This window comes from Doryrhamphus excisus, linkage group LG4 (assembly GCF_037039965.1).
Source record: "Doryrhamphus excisus strain RoL-2023G ecotype Guam linkage group LG4, RoL_Dexc_Guam_v1.1, whole genome shotgun sequence".
In the NCBI taxonomy this organism is placed as follows: domain Eukaryota; kingdom Metazoa; phylum Chordata; class Actinopteri; order Syngnathiformes; family Syngnathidae; genus Doryrhamphus; species Doryrhamphus excisus.
This window is the reverse complement of record NC_136360.1, coordinates 12,807,501-12,822,911: the sequence shown is the minus strand read 5'-3', so window position 1 is coordinate 12,822,911 and position 15,411 is coordinate 12,807,501. Positions and strand designations below refer to the sequence as shown.

The window sequence follows — 15,411 nt, the reverse complement described above, 5'->3', positions numbered from 1 at the left end:
AAGGTGGTTTATACTCTTACAGTGACTCGAAAAGGGTTGAGTCAATGGTTGGATGGTGAATCCTCTCCTTTCCATTAAACCTTTGAGGTTTACTCTAACCTGGATCAATGAGACACTACAGACACATTGGGTACTCATGTCGAACAAGGTGGTTTATTTGCCAGTCAAGGGTCCCTGCTGGCCATTCTCAATGACAGGAAGGGGCCTCCAGAAGGGCTCTTTCGATGGTTGACCACGGTAGACCCTATTTGATCCAAGCAAAATTTCATCTTCCAGATATCTACAAGACAATTTTTGGAGCAAGTGGGGTCATGACAGTGTGTACATGGCTCGTTGGTCTCGGGGTTCGCAGTGACTGTAAGAGGGCACAGGTTGGAAGGGGCATACTTTCATGCTTCTATTCAACATTTGGAGTTTACTATAACCTTCAAGACTGAGACTCTACAGACACATCGGGTGCTCAAGTTGAATAAGGCGATCAATGTGCCAGTCTAGGGTTAACCTTTGCAGTTTACTCTAACCTGGATCAATGAGACACTACAGACACATTTGGTACTCATGTTGAATAAGGCGGTTTATTAGCCAGTCAAGGGTCTCTGCTGGCCATTCTCAATGACTGGAAGAGGCCTCCAGAAGGGCTCTTTCGATGGTTGACCACGGTAAGACCCTACCATCAGGTATACTTTAACAATGACTGGAAAAGGGCTCAGTCAACGGTTGGATGGTGAATCCTCTCCTTTCCATTCAACCTTTGTACTTTACTCTAACCTGGATCAATGAGACACTACAGACACATTGGGTACTCAAGTCGAACAAGGTGGTTTATACTCTTACAGTGACTCGAAAAGGGTTGAGTCAATGGTTGGATGGTGAATCCTCTCCTTTCCATTAAACCTTTGAGGTTTACTCTAACCTGGATCAATGAGACACTACAGACACATTGGGTACTCATGTCGAACAAGGTGGTTTATTTGCCAGTCAAGGGTCCCTGCTGGCCATTCTCAATGACAGGAAGGGGCCTCCAGAAGGGCTCTTTCGATGATTGACCACGGTAAGACCCTACCATCAGGTATACTTTAACAATGACTGGAAAAGGGTTAAGTCAACGGTTGGATGGTGAATCCTCTCCTTTCTATTCAACCTTTGTAGTTTACTCTAACCTGGATCAATGAGAACCAACAGACTCAGCTTCCAGATATCTAGAAAACAATTTTGCGAGCACGTAGGGTCATTGCGATGTATGCAGGGCTCGTTGGTCTAGGGGTATGATTCTCGCTTCGGGTGTGAGAGGTCCCGGGTTCAAATCCCGGACGAGCCCAAGCTTTGCATTCTTACCATAAGGTACACCTTCACAATGACTGGAAAGGGTTCAGTTGGATGGGGTATACTTTCATGCTTCTATTTATCATTTGTAGTTTACTATAACCTTCATGACCGAGTCTCTCCAGACACATTGGGTGCTCATGTGAACAAGGCGATCGATGCGCCAGTCAAAGGTTAACCTTTGCAGTTTACTCTAACCTGGATCAATGAGACCCTTGGGTATGCTGGCCATTCTCAATGACAGGAAGAGGCCTTCAGGAGGGCTCTTTCGGAGGTTGACCACGGTAAGACCCTATTTGATCCAAGTAAAATTTCATCTTCCAGATATCTACAAGGTAATTTTTGGAGCAAGTGGGGTCATAGCAGGGTATACATGGCTCGTTGGTCTAGGGGTATGATTCTCGCTTTGGGTGCGAGAGGTCCCGGGTTCAAATCCCGGACGAGCCCAAGCTTTACATTCTTACCATCAGGTATACTTTAACAGTGACTGGAAAAGGGTTCAGTCAACGGTTGGATGGAGAATCCTCTCCTTTCCATTCAACCTTTGTACTTTACACTAACCTGGATCAATGAAACACTACAGACACATTGGGTACTCAAGTCGAACAAGGTGGTTTATACTCTTACAGTGACTCGAAAAGGGTTGAGTCAATGGTTGGATGGTGAATCCTCTCCTTTCCATTCAACCTTTGAGGTTTACTCTAACCTGGATCAATGAGACACTACAGACACATTGGGTACTCAAGTCGAACAAGGTGGTTTATACTCTTACAGTGACTCGAAAAGGGTTCAGTCAACGGTTGGATGGTGAATCCTCTCCTTTCCATTCAACCTTTGTAGTTTACTCTAACCTGGATCAATGAGACACTACAGACACATTGGGTACTCAAGTCGAACAAGGTGGTTTATACTCTTACAGTGACTCGAAAAGGGTTGAGTCAATGGTTGGATGGTGAATCCTCTCCTTTCCATTAAACCTTTGAGGTTTACTCTAACCTGGATCAATGAGACACTACAGACACATTGGGTACTCATGTCGAACAAGGTGGTTTATTTGCCAGTCAAGGGTCCCTGCTGGCCATTCTCAATGACAGGAAGGGGCCTCCAGAAGGGCTCTTTCGATGGTTGACCACGGTAGACCCTATTTGATCCAAGCAAAATTTCATCTTCCAGATATCTACAAAACAGTTTTTGGAGCAAGTGGGGTCATGGCAGTGTATACATGGCTCGTTGGTCTCGGGGTTCGCAGTGACTGTAAGAGGGCCCAGGTTGGAAGGGGCATACTTTCATGCTTCTATTCAACATTTGGAGTTTACTATAACCTTCAAGACTGAGACTCTACAGACACATCGGGTGCTCAAGTTGAATAAGGCGATCAATGTGCCAGTCTAGGGTTAACCTTTGCAGTTTACTCTAACCTGGATCAATGAGACACTACAGACACATTTGGTACTCATGTTGAATAAGGCGGTTTATTAGCCAGTCAAGGGTCTCTGCTGGCCATTCTCAATGACTGGAAGAGGCCTCCAGAAGGGCTCTTTCGATGGTTGACCACGGTAAGACCCTACCATCAGGTATACTTTAACAATGACTGGAAAAGGGCTCAGTCAACGGTTGGATGGTGAATCCTCTCCTTTCCATTCAACCTTTGTAGTTTACTCTAACCTGGATCAATGAGACACTACAGACACATTGGGTACTCAAGTCGAACAAGGTGGTTTATACTCTTACAGTGACTCGAAAAGGGTTGAGTCAATGGTTGGATGGTGAATCCTCTCCTTTCCATTAAACCTTTGAGGTTTACTCTAACCTGGATCAATGAGACACTACAGACACATTGGGTACTCATGTCGAACAAGGTGGTTTATTTGCCAGTCAAGGGTCCCTGCTGGCCATTCTCAATGACAGGAAGGGGCCTCCAGAAGGGCTCTTTCGATGGTTGACCACGGTAGACCCTATTTGATCCAAGCAAAATTTCATCTTCCAGATATCTACAAGACAATTTTTGGAGCAAGTGGGGTCATGACAGTGTGTACATGGCTCGTTGGTCTCGGGGTTCGCAGTGACTGTAAGAGGGCACAGGTTGGAAGGGGCATACTTTCATGCTTCTATTCAACATTTGGAGTTTACTATAACCTTCAAGACTGAGACTCTACAGACACATCGGGTGCTCAAGTTGAATAAGGCGATCAATGTGCCAGTCTAGGGTTAACCTTTGCAGTTTACTCTAACCTGGATCAATGAGACACTACAGACACATTTGGTACTCATGTTGAATAAGGCGGTTTATTAGCCAGTCAAGGGTCTCTGCTGGCCATTCTCAATGACTGGAAGAGGCCTCCAGAAGGGCTCTTTCGATGGTTGACCACGGTAAGACCCTACCATCAGGTATACTTTAACAATGACTGGAAAAGGGCTCAGTCAACGGTTGGATGGTGAATCCTCTCCTTTCCATTCAACCTTTGTACTTTACTCTAACCTGGATCAATGAGACACTACAGACACATTGGGTACTCAAGTCGAACAAGGTGGTTTATACTCTTACAGTGACTCGAAAAGGGTTGAGTCAATGGTTGGATGGTGAATCCTCTCCTTTCCATTAAACCTTTGAGGTTTACTCTAACCTGGATCAATGAGACACTACAGACACATTGGGTACTCATGTCGAACAAGGTGGTTTATTTGCCAGTCAAGGGTCCCTGCTGGCCATTCTCAATGACAGGAAGGGGCCTCCAGAAGGGCTCTTTCGATGATTGACCACGGTAAGACCCTACCATCAGGTATACTTTAACAATGACGGGAAAAGGGTTAAGTCAACGGTTGGATGGTGAATCCTCTCCTTTCTATTCAACCTTTGTAGTTTACTCTAACCTGGATCAATGAGAACCAACAGACTCAGCTTCCAGATATCTAGAAAACAATTTTGCGAGCACGTAGGGTCATTGCGATGTATGCAGGGCTCGTTGGTCTAGGGGTATGATTCTCGCTTCGGGTGTGAGAGGTCCCGGGTTCAAATCCCGGACGAGCCCAAGCTTTGCATTCTTACCATAAGGTACACCTTCACAATGACTGGAAAGGGTTCAGTTGGATGGGGTATACTTTCATGCTTCTATTTATCATTTGTAGTTTACTATAACCTTCATGACCGAGTCTCTCCAGACACATTGGGTGCTCATGTTGACCACGGTAAGACCCTATTTGATCCAAGTAAAATTTCATCTTCCAGATATCTACAAGGTAATTTTTGGAGCAAGTGGGGTCATAGCAGGGTATACATGGCTCGTTGGTCTAGGGGTATGATTCTCGCTTTGGGTGCGAGAGGTCCCGGGTTCAAATCCCGGACGAGCCCAAGCTTTACATTCTTACCATCAGGTATACTTTAACAGTGACTGGAAAAGGGTTCAGTCAACGGTTGGATGGAGAATCCTCTCCTTTCCATTCAACCTTTGTACTTTACACTAACCTGGATCAATGAAACACTACAGACACATTGGGTACTCAAGTCGAACAAGGTGGTTTATACTCTTACAGTGACTCGAAAAGGGTTGAGTCAATGGTTGGATGGTGAATCCTCTCCTTTCCATTCAACCTTTGAGGTTTACTCTAACCTGGATCAATGAGACACTACAGACACATTGGGTACTCAAGTCGAACAAGGTGGTTTATACTCTTACAGTGACTCGAAAAGGGTTCAGTCAACGGTTGGATGGTGAATCCTCTCCTTTCCATTCAACCTTTGTAGTTTACTCTAACCTGGATCAATGAGACACTACAGACACATTGGGTACTCAAGTCGAACAAGGTGGTTTATACTCTTACAGTGACTCGAAAAGGGTTGAGTCAATGGTTGGATGGTGAATCCTCTCCTTTCCATTAAACCTTTGAGGTTTACTCTAACCTGGATCAATGAGACACTACAGACACATTGGGTACTCATGTCGAACAAGGTGGTTTATTTGCCAGTCAAGGGTCCCTGCTGGCCATTCTCAATGACAGGAAGGGGCCTCCAGAAGGGCTCTTTCGATGGTTGACCACGGTAGACCCTATTTGATCCAAGCAAAATTTCATCTTCCAGATATCTACAAAACAGTTTTTGGAGCAAGTGGGGTCATGGCAGTGTATACATGGCTCGTTGGTCTCGGGGTTCGCAGTGACTGTAAGAGGGCCCAGGTTGGAAGGGGCATACTTTCATGCTTCTATTCAACATTTGGAGTTTACTATAACCTTCAAGACTGAGACTCTACAGACACATCGGGTGCTCAAGTTGAATAAGGCGATCAATGTGCCAGTCTAGGGTTAACCTTTGCAGTTTACTCTAACCTGGATCAATGAGACACTACAGACACATTTGGTACTCATGTTGAATAAGGCGGTTTATTAGCCAGTCAAGGGTCTCTGCTGGCCATTCTCAATGACTGGAAGAGGCCTCCAGAAGGGCTCTTTCGATGGTTGACCACGGTAAGACCCTACCATCAGGTATACTTTAACAATGACTGGAAAAGGGCTCAGTCAACGGTTGGATGGTGAATCCTCTCCTTTCCATTCAACCTTTGTAGTTTACTCTAACCTGGATCAATGAGACACTACAGACACATTGGGTACTCAAGTCGAACAAGGTGGTTTATACTCTTACAGTGACTCGAAAAGGGTTGAGTCAATGGTTGGATGGTGAATCCTCTCCTTTCCATTAAACCTTTGAGGTTTACTCTAACCTGGATCAATGAGACACTACAGACACATTGGGTACTCATGTCGAACAAGGTGGTTTATTTGCCAGTCAAGGGTCCCTGCTGGCCATTCTCAATGACAGGAAGGGGCCTCCAGAAGGGCTCTTTCGATGGTTGACCACGGTAGACCCTATTTGATCCAAGCAAAATTTCATCTTCCAGATATCTACAAGACAATTTTTGGAGCAAGTGGGGTCATGACAGTGTGTACATGGCTCGTTGGTCTCGGGGTTCGCAGTGACTGTAAGAGGGCACAGGTTGGAAGGGGCATACTTTCATGCTTCTATTCAACATTTGGAGTTTACTATAACCTTCAAGACTGAGACTCTACAGACACATCGGGTGCTCAAGTTGAATAAGGCGATCAATGTGCCAGTCTAGGGTTAACCTTTGCAGTTTACTCTAACCTGGATCAATGAGACACTACAGACACATTTGGTACTCATGTTGAATAAGGCGGTTTATTAGCCAGTCAAGGGTCTCTGCTGGCCATTCTCAATGACTGGAAGAGGCCTCCAGAAGGGCTCTTTCGATGGTTGACCACGGTAAGACCCTACCATCAGGTATACTTTAACAATGACTGGAAAAGGGCTCAGTCAACGGTTGGATGGTGAATCCTCTCCTTTCCATTCAACCTTTGTACTTTACTCTAACCTGGATCAATGAGACACTACAGACACATTGGGTACTCAAGTCGAACAAGGTGGTTTATACTCTTACAGTGACTCGAAAAGGGTTGAGTCAATGGTTGGATGGTGAATCCTCTCCTTTCCATTAAACCTTTGAGGTTTACTCTAACCTGGATCAATGAGACACTACAGACACATTGGGTACTCATGTCGAACAAGGTGGTTTATTTGCCAGTCAAGGGTCCCTGCTGGCCATTCTCAATGACAGGAAGGGGCCTCCAGAAGGGCTCTTTCGATGATTGACCACGGTAAGACCCTACCATCAGGTATACTTTAACAATGACTGGAAAAGGGTTAAGTCAACGGTTGGATGGTGAATCCTCTCCTTTCTATTCAACCTTTGTAGTTTACTCTAACCTGGATCAATGAGAACCAACAGACTCAGCTTCCAGATATCTAGAAAACAATTTTGGGAGCACGTAGGGTCATTGCGATGTATGCAGGGCTCGTTGGTCTAGGGGTATGATTCTCGCTTCGGGTGTGAGAGGTCCCGGGTTCAAATCCCGGACGAGCCCAAGCTTTGCATTCTTACCATAAGGTACACCTTCACAATGACTGGAAAGGGTTCAGTTGGATGGGGTATACTTTCATGCTTCTATTTATCATTTGTAGTTTACTATAACCTTCATGACCGAGTCTCTCCAGACACATTGGGTGCTCATGTGAACAAGGCGATCGATGCGCCAGTCAAAGGTTAACCTTTGCAGTTTACTCTAACCTGGATCAATGAGACCCTTGGGTATGCTGGCCATTCTCAATGACAGGAAGAGGCCTTCAGGAGGGCTCTTTCGGAGGTTGACCACGGTAAGACCCTATTTGATCCAAGTAAAATTTCATCTTCCAGATATCTACAAGGTAATTTTTGGAGCAAGTGGGGTCATAGCAGGGTATACATGGCTCGTTGGTCTAGGGGTATGATTCTCGCTTTGGGTGCGAGAGGTCCCGGGTTCAAATCCCGGACGAGCCCAAGCTTTACATTCTTACCATCAGGTATACTTTAACAGTGACTGGAAAAGGGTTCAGTCAACGGTTGGATGGAGAATCCTCTCCTTTCCATTCAACCTTTGTACTTTACACTAACCTGGATCAATGAAACACTACAGACACATTGGGTACTCAAGTCGAACAAGGTGGTTTATACTCTTACAGTGACTCGAAAAGGGTTGAGTCAATGGTTGGATGGTGAATCCTCTCCTTTCCATTCAACCTTTGAGGTTTACTCTAACCTGGATCAATGAGACACTACAGACACATTGGGTACTCATGTCGAACAAGGTGATTTATTTGCCAGTCAAGGGTCCCTGCTGGCCATTCTCAATGACTGGAAGAGGCCTCCAGAAGGGCTCATTAGAGGGTTGACCACGGTAAGACCCTATTTGATCCAAGTTAAATTTCATCTTCCAGATATCTACAAAACAGTTTTTGGAGCAAGTGGGGTCATGGCAGTGTATACATGGCTCGTTGGTCTCGGGGTTCGCAGTGACTGTAAGAGGGCCCAGGTTGGAAGGGGCATACTTTCATGCTTCTATTCAACATTTGGAGTTTACTATAACCTTCAAGACTGAGACTCTACAGACACATCGGGTGCTCAGGTTGAATAAGGCGATTGATGTGCCAGTGTAGGGTCAACCTTTGCAGTTTACTCTAACCTGGATCAATGAGACACTACAGACACATTTGGTACTCATGTTGAATAAGGTGGTTTATTTGCCAGTCAAGGGTCTCTGCTGGCCATTCTCAATGACTGGAAGAGGCCTCCAGAAGGGCTCTTTTGATGGTTGACCACGGTAAGACCCTACCATCAGGTATACTTTAACAATGACTGGAAAAGGGTTAAGTCAACGGTTGGATGGTGAATCCTCTCCTTTCTATTCAACCTTTGTAGTTTACTCTAACCTGGATCAATGAGAACCAACAGACTCAGCTTCCAGATATCTACAAAACAATTTTGCGAGCACGTAGGGTCATTGTGATGTATGCAGGGCTCGTTGGTCTAGTGGTATGTTTCTTGCTTCGGGTGTGAGCGGTCCCAGGTTCAAATCCTGGATGAGCCCATTCTTACCATAAGGTATACCTTCACAATGACTGGAAAAGGGTTCCTTTGGATGGGTTATACTTTCATGCTTCTATTTATCATTTGTAGTTTACTATAACCTTCATGACCGAGACTCTCCAGACACATTGGGTGCTCATGTGAACAAGGCGATCGATGCGCCAGTCAAAGGTTAACCTTTGCAGTTACCATCAGGTATACTCTTACAGTGACTGGAAAAGGGTTCAGTCAACGGTTGAATGGTGAATCCTCTCCTTTCCATTCAACCTTTGTAGTTTACTCTAACCTGGATCAATGAGACACTACAGACACATTGGGTACTCAAGTCGAACAAGGTGGTTTATACTCTTACAGTGACTCGAAAAGGGTTGAGTCAATGGTTGGATGGTGAATCCTCTCCTTTCCATTAAACCTTTGAGGTTTACTCTAACCTGGATCAATGAGACACTACAGACACATTGGGTACTCATGTCGAACAAGGTGGTTTATTTGCCAGTCAAGGGTCCCTGCTGGCTATTCTCAATGACAGGAAGGGGCCTCCAGAAGGGCTCTTTCGGAGGTTGACCACGGTAAGACCCTATTTGATCCAAGTAAAATTTCATCTTCCAGATATCTACAAGGTAATTTTTGGAGCAAGTGGGGTCATAGCAGGGTATACATGGCTCGTTGGTCTAGGGGTATGATTCTCGCTTTGGGTGCGAGAGGTCCCGGGTTCAAATCCCGGACGAGCCCAAGCTTTACATTCTTACCATCAGGTATACTTTAACAGTGACTGGAAAAGGGTTCAGTCAACGGTTGGATGGAGAATCCTCTCCTTTCCATTCAACCTTTGTACTTTACACTAACCTGGATCAATGAAACACTACAGACACATTGGGTACTCAAGTCGAACAAGGTGGTTTATACTCTTACAGTGACTCGAAAAGGGTTGAGTCAATGGTTGGATGGTGAATCCTCTCCTTTCCATTCAACCTTTGAGGTTTACTCTAACCTGGATCAATGAGACACTACAGACACATTGGGTACTCATGTCGAACAAGGTGATTTATTTGCCAGTCAAGGGTCCCTGCTGGCCATTCTCAATGACTGGAAGAGGCCTCCAGAAGGGCTCATTAGAGGGTTGACCACGGTAAGACCCTATTTGATCCAAGTTAAATTTCATCTTCCAGATATCTACAAAACAGTTTTTGGAGCAAGTGGGGTCATGGCAGTGTATACATGGCTCGTTGGTCTCGGGGTTCGCAGTGACTGTAAGAGGGCCCAGGTTGGAAGGGGCATACTTTCATGCTTCTATTCAACATTTGGAGTTTACTATAACCTTCAAGACTGAGACTCTACAGACACATCGGGTGCTCAGGTTGAATAAGGCGATTGATGTGCCAGTGTAGGGTCAACCTTTGCAGTTTACTCTAACCTGGATCAATGAGACACTACAGACACATTTGGTACTCATGTTGAATAAGGTGGTTTATTTGCCAGTCAAGGGTCTCTGCTGGCCATTCTCAATGACTGGAAGAGGCCTCCAGAAGGGCTCTTTTGATGGTTGACCACGGTAAGACCCTACCATCAGGTATACTTTAACAATGACTGGAAAAGGGTTAAGTCAACGGTTGGATGGTGAATCCTCTCCTTTCTATTCAACCTTTGTAGTTTACTCTAACCTGGATCAATGAGAACCAACAGACTCAGCTTCCAGATATCTACAAAACAATTTTGCGAGCACGTAGGGTCATTGTGATGTATGCAGGGCTCGTTGGTCTAGTGGTATGTTTCTTGCTTCGGGTGTGAGCGGTCCCAGGTTCAAATCCTGGATGAGCCCATTCTTACCATAAGGTATACCTTCACAATGACTGGAAAAGGGTTCCTTTGGATGGGTTATACTTTCATGCTTCTATTTATCATTTGTAGTTTACTATAACCTTCATGACCGAGACTCTCCAGACACATTGGGTGCTCATGTGAACAAGGCGATCGATGCGCCAGTCAAAGGTTAACCTTTGCAGTTACCATCAGGTATACTCTTACAGTGACTGGAAAAGGGTTCAGTCAACGGTTGAATGGTGAATCCTCTCCTTTCCATTCAACCTTTGTAGTTTACTCTAACCTGGATCAATGAGACACTACAGACACATTGGGTACTCAAGTCGAACAAGGTGGTTTATACTCTTACAGTGACTCGAAAAGGGTTGAGTCAATGGTTGGATGGTGAATCCTCTCCTTTCCATTAAACCTTTGAGGTTTACTCTAACCTGGATCAATGAGACACTACAGACACATTGGGTACTCATGTCGAACAAGGTGGTTTATTTGCCAGTCAAGGGTCCCTGCTGGCTATTCTCAATGACAGGAAGGGGCCTCCAGAAGGGCTCTTTCGATGGTTGACCACGGTAGACCCTATTTGATCCAAGCAAAATTTCATCTTCCAGATATCTGCAAGACAATTTTTGGAGCAAGTGGGGTCATGACAGCGTGTACATGGCTCGTTGGTCTAGGGGTATGATTCTCGCTTAGGGTGCGAGAGGTCCTGGGTTCAAATCCCGGATGAGCCCTAGCTTTACATTCTTACCATCAGTTATACTCTTAAAGTGACTGGAAAAGGGTCAACGGTTGGATGGTGAATCCTCTCCTTTCCATTCAACCTTTGTAGTTTACTCTAACCTGGATCAATGAGACACTACAGACACATTGGGTACTCAAGTCGAACAAGGTGGTTTATACTCTTACAGTGACTCGAAACGGGTTGAGTCAATGGTTGGATGGTGAATCCTCTCCTTTCCATTAAACCTTTGAGGTTTACTCTAACCTGGATCAATGAGACACTACAGACACATTGGATACTCATGTCGAACAAGGTGGTTTATTTGCCAGTCAAGGGTCCCTGCTGGCCATTCTCAATGACAGGAAGGGGCCTCCAGAAGGGTTCTTTCGATGGTTGACCACGGTAGACCCTATTTGATCCAAGCAAAATTTCATCTTCCAGATATCTACAAGACAATTTTTGGAGCAAGTGGGGTCATGACAGTGTGTACATGGCTCGTTGGTCTAGGGGTATGATTCTCGCTTAGGGTGCGAGAGGTCCCGGGTTCAAATCCCGGACGAGCCCTAGCTTTACATTCTTACCATCAGTTATACTCTTAAAGTGACTGGAAAAGGGTCACTGGTTGGATGGTGAATCCTCTCCTTTCCATTCAACCTTTGTAGTTTACTCTAACCTGGATCAATGAGACACTACAGACACATTGGGTACTCAAGTCGAACAAGGTGGTTTATACTCTTACAGTGACTCGAAAAGGGTTGAGTCAATGGTTGGATGGTGAATCCTCTCCTTTCCATTAAACCTTTGAGGTTTACTCTAACCTGGATCAATGAGACACTACAGACACATTGGGTACTCATGTCGAACAAGGTGGTTTATTTGCCAGTCAAGGGTCCCTGCTGGCCATTCTCAATGACAGGAAGGGGCCTCCAGAAGGGCTCTTTTGATGGTTGACCACGGTAGACCCTATTTGATCCAAGCAAAATTTCATCTTCCAGATATCTACAAGACAATTTTTGGAGCAAGTGGGGTCATGACAGTGTGTACATGGCTCGTTGGTCTAGGGGTATGATTCTCGCTTAGGGTGGTGAATCCTCTCCTTTCCATTCAACCTTTGTACTTTACTCTAACCTGGATCAATGAGAACCAACAGACAGGAAGGGGCCTCCAGAAGGGCTCTTTCGATGGTTGACCACGGTCGACCCTATTTGATCCAAGCAAAATTTCATGGGGTCATGACAGTGTGACAACGGTTGGATGGTGAATCCTCTCCTTTCTATTCAACCTTTGTAGTTTACTCTAACCTGGATCAATGAGAACCAACAGACTCAGCTTCCAGATATCTAGAAAACAATTTTGCGAGCACGTAGGGTCATTGCGATGTATGCAGGGCTTGTTGGTCTAGGGGTATGATTCTCGCTTCGGGTGTGAGAGGTCCCGGGTTCAAATCCCGGACGAGCCCAAGCTTTGCATTCTTACCATAAGGTACACCTTCACAATGACTGGAAAGGGTTCAGTTGGATGGGGTATACTTTCATGCTTCTATTTATCATTTGTAGTTTACTATAACCTTCATGACCGAGACTCTCCAGACACATTGGGTGCTCATGTGAACAAGGCGATCGATGCGCCAGTCAAAGGTTAACCTTTGCAGTTTACTCTAACCTGGATCAATGAGACCCTTGGGTATGCTGGCCATTCTCAATGACAGGAAGAGGCCTTCAGGAGGGCTCTTTCGGAGGTTGACCACGGTAAGACCCTATTTGATCCAAGTAAAATTTCATCTTCCAGATATCTACAAGGTAATTTTTGGAGCAAGTGGGGTCATAGCAGGGTATACATGGCTCGTTGGTCTAGGGGTATGATTCTCGCTTTGGGTGCGAGAGGTCCCGGGTTCAAATCCCGGATGAGCCCAAGCTTTACATTCTTACCATCAGGTATACTTTAACAATGACTGGAAAAGGGTTCAGTCAACGGTTGGATGGTGAATCCTCTCCTTTCCATTCAACCTTTGTACTTTACTCTAACCTGGATCAATGAGAACCAACAGACAGGAAGGGGCCTCCAGAAGGGCTCTTTCGATGGTTGACCACGGTCGACCCTATTTGATCCAAGCAAAATTTCATCTTCCAGATATCTACAAGACAATTTTTGGAGCAATTGGGGTCACAGTAGTGTATACATGGGTCGTTGGTCTAGGGGTATGATTCTCGCTTTGGGTGCGAGAGGTCCCGGGTTCAAATCCCGGACGAGCCCTAGCTTTACATTCTTACCATCAGTTATACTCTTAAAGTGACTGGAAAAGGGTTCAGTCAACGGTTGGATGGTGAATCCTCTCCTTTCCATTCAACCTTTGTACTTTACTCTAACCTGGATCAATGAGACACTACAGACACATTGGGTACTCAAGTCGAACAAGGTGGTTTATACTCTTACAGTGACTCGAAAAGGGTTCAGTCAACGGTTGGATGGTGAATCCTCTCCTTTCCATTCAACCTTTGAGGTTTACTCTAACCTGGATCAATGAGACACTACAGACACATTGGGTACTCATGTCGAACAAGGTGGTTTATTTGCCAGTCAAGGGTCCCTGCTGGCTATTCTCAATGACAGGAAGGGGCCTCCAGAAGGGCTCTTTCGATGGTTGACCACGGTAGACCCTATTTGATCCAAGCAAAATTTCATCTTCCAGATATCTGCAAGACAATTTTTGGAGCAAGTGGGGTCATGACAGCGTGTACATGGCTCGTTGGTCTAGGGGTATGATTCTCGCTTAGGGTGCGAGAGGTCCTGGGTTCAAATCCCGGATGAGCCCTAGCTTTACATTCTTACCATCAGTTATACTCTTAAAGTGACTGGAAAAGGGTCAACGGTTGGATGGTGAATCCTCTCCTTTCCATTCAACCTTTGTAGTTTACTCTAACCTGGATCAATGAGACACTACAGACACATTGGGTACTCAAGTCGAACAAGGTGGTTTATACTCTTACAGTGACTCGAAACAGGTTGAGTCAATGGTTGGATGGTGAATCCTCTCCTTTCCATTAAACCTTTGAGGTTTACTCTAACCTGGATCAATGAGACACTACAGACACATTGGATACTCATGTCGAACAAGGTGGTTTATTTGCCAGTCAAGGGTCCCTGCTGGCCATTCTCAATGACAGGAAGGGGCCTCCAGAAGGGTTCTTTCGATGGTTGACCACGGTAGACCCTATTTGATCCAAGCAAAAATTCATCTTCCAGATATCTGCAAGACAATTTTTGGAGCAAGTGGGGTCACGACAGTGTGTACATGGCTCGTTGGTCTAGGGGTATGATTCTCGCTTAGGGTGCGAGAGGTCCCGGGTTCAAATCCCGGACGAGCCCTCGCTTTACATTCTTACCATCAGTTATACTCTTAAAGTGACTGGAAAAGGGTCAATGGTTGGATGGTGAATCCTCTCCTTTCCATTCAACCTTTGTAGTTTACTCTAACCTGGATCAATGAGACACTACAGACACATTGGGTACTCAAGTCGAACAAGGTGGTTTATACTCTTACAGTGACTCGAAAAGGGTTGAGTCAATGGTTGGATGGTGAATCCTCTCCTTTCCATTAAACCTTTGAGGTTTACTCTAACCTGGATCAATGAGACACTACAGACACATTGGGTACTCATGTCGAACAAGGTGGTTTATTTGCCAGTCAAGGGTCCCTGCTGGCCATTCTCAATGACAGGAAGGGGCCTCCAGAAGGGCTCTTTTGATGGTTGACCACGGTAGACCCTATTTGATCCAAGCAAAATTTCATCTTCCAGATATCTACAAGACAATTTTTGGAGCAAGTGGGGTCATGACAGTGTGTACATGGCTCGTTGGTCTAGGGGTATGATTCTCGCTTAGGGTGGTGAATCCTCTCCTTTCCATTCAACCTTTGTACTTTACTCTAACCTGGATCAATGAGAACCAACAGACAGGAAGGGGCCTCCAGAAGGGCTCTTTCGATGGTTGACCACGGTCGACCCTATTTGATCCAAGCAAAATTTCATGGGGTCATGACAGTGTGACAACGGTTGGATGGTGAATCCTCTCCTTTCTATT

At 45.3% G+C, this 15,411-nt stretch overlaps 14 non-coding genes across 14 annotated transcripts; all 14 read left to right on the top strand.

The window, feature by feature from the left end:
• The first annotated feature begins 1,246 nt into the window (after nt 1-1,246).
• Nucleotides 1,247-1,318, top strand: trnap-cgg (transfer RNA proline (anticodon CGG)). Its single transcript has one exon. It is a non-coding gene; the product is annotated as a tRNA-Pro (tRNA).
• Nucleotides 1,319-1,698: 380 nt separating this feature from the next.
• Nucleotides 1,699-1,770, top strand: trnap-ugg (transfer RNA proline (anticodon UGG)). Its single transcript has one exon. It is a non-coding gene; the product is annotated as a tRNA-Pro (tRNA).
• Nucleotides 1,771-4,280: 2,510 nt separating this feature from the next.
• On the top strand, nt 4,281-4,352 carry trnap-cgg (transfer RNA proline (anticodon CGG)). Its single transcript has one exon. It is a non-coding gene; the product is annotated as a tRNA-Pro (tRNA).
• Nucleotides 4,353-4,600: 248 nt separating this feature from the next.
• On the top strand, nt 4,601-4,672 carry trnap-ugg (transfer RNA proline (anticodon UGG)). Its single transcript has one exon. It is a non-coding gene; the product is annotated as a tRNA-Pro (tRNA).
• Nucleotides 4,673-7,182: 2,510 nt separating this feature from the next.
• Nucleotides 7,183-7,254, top strand: trnap-cgg (transfer RNA proline (anticodon CGG)). The gene has a single exon. It is a non-coding gene; the product is annotated as a tRNA-Pro (tRNA).
• Nucleotides 7,255-7,634: 380 nt separating this feature from the next.
• trnap-ugg (transfer RNA proline (anticodon UGG)) lies at nt 7,635-7,706 on the top strand. Its single transcript has one exon. It is a non-coding gene; the product is annotated as a tRNA-Pro (tRNA).
• A 1,746-nt stretch (nt 7,707-9,452) lies between these two features.
• Nucleotides 9,453-9,524, top strand: trnap-ugg (transfer RNA proline (anticodon UGG)). The gene has a single exon. It is a non-coding gene; the product is annotated as a tRNA-Pro (tRNA).
• Nucleotides 9,525-11,269: 1,745 nt separating this feature from the next.
• On the top strand, nt 11,270-11,341 carry trnap-ugg (transfer RNA proline (anticodon UGG)). The gene has a single exon. It is a non-coding gene; the product is annotated as a tRNA-Pro (tRNA).
• A 482-nt stretch (nt 11,342-11,823) lies between these two features.
• Nucleotides 11,824-11,895, top strand: trnap-agg (transfer RNA proline (anticodon AGG)). The gene has a single exon. It is a non-coding gene; the product is annotated as a tRNA-Pro (tRNA).
• Nucleotides 11,896-12,718: 823 nt separating this feature from the next.
• trnap-cgg (transfer RNA proline (anticodon CGG)) lies at nt 12,719-12,790 on the top strand. The gene has a single exon. It is a non-coding gene; the product is annotated as a tRNA-Pro (tRNA).
• A 380-nt stretch (nt 12,791-13,170) lies between these two features.
• trnap-ugg (transfer RNA proline (anticodon UGG)) lies at nt 13,171-13,242 on the top strand. The gene has a single exon. It is a non-coding gene; the product is annotated as a tRNA-Pro (tRNA).
• Nucleotides 13,243-13,512: 270 nt separating this feature from the next.
• trnap-ugg (transfer RNA proline (anticodon UGG)) lies at nt 13,513-13,584 on the top strand. The gene has a single exon. It is a non-coding gene; the product is annotated as a tRNA-Pro (tRNA).
• A 487-nt stretch (nt 13,585-14,071) lies between these two features.
• On the top strand, nt 14,072-14,143 carry trnap-agg (transfer RNA proline (anticodon AGG)). Its single transcript has one exon. It is a non-coding gene; the product is annotated as a tRNA-Pro (tRNA).
• A 482-nt stretch (nt 14,144-14,625) lies between these two features.
• Nucleotides 14,626-14,697, top strand: trnap-agg (transfer RNA proline (anticodon AGG)). Its single transcript has one exon. It is a non-coding gene; the product is annotated as a tRNA-Pro (tRNA).
• The last annotated feature ends 714 nt before the right edge of the window (nt 14,698-15,411 follow it).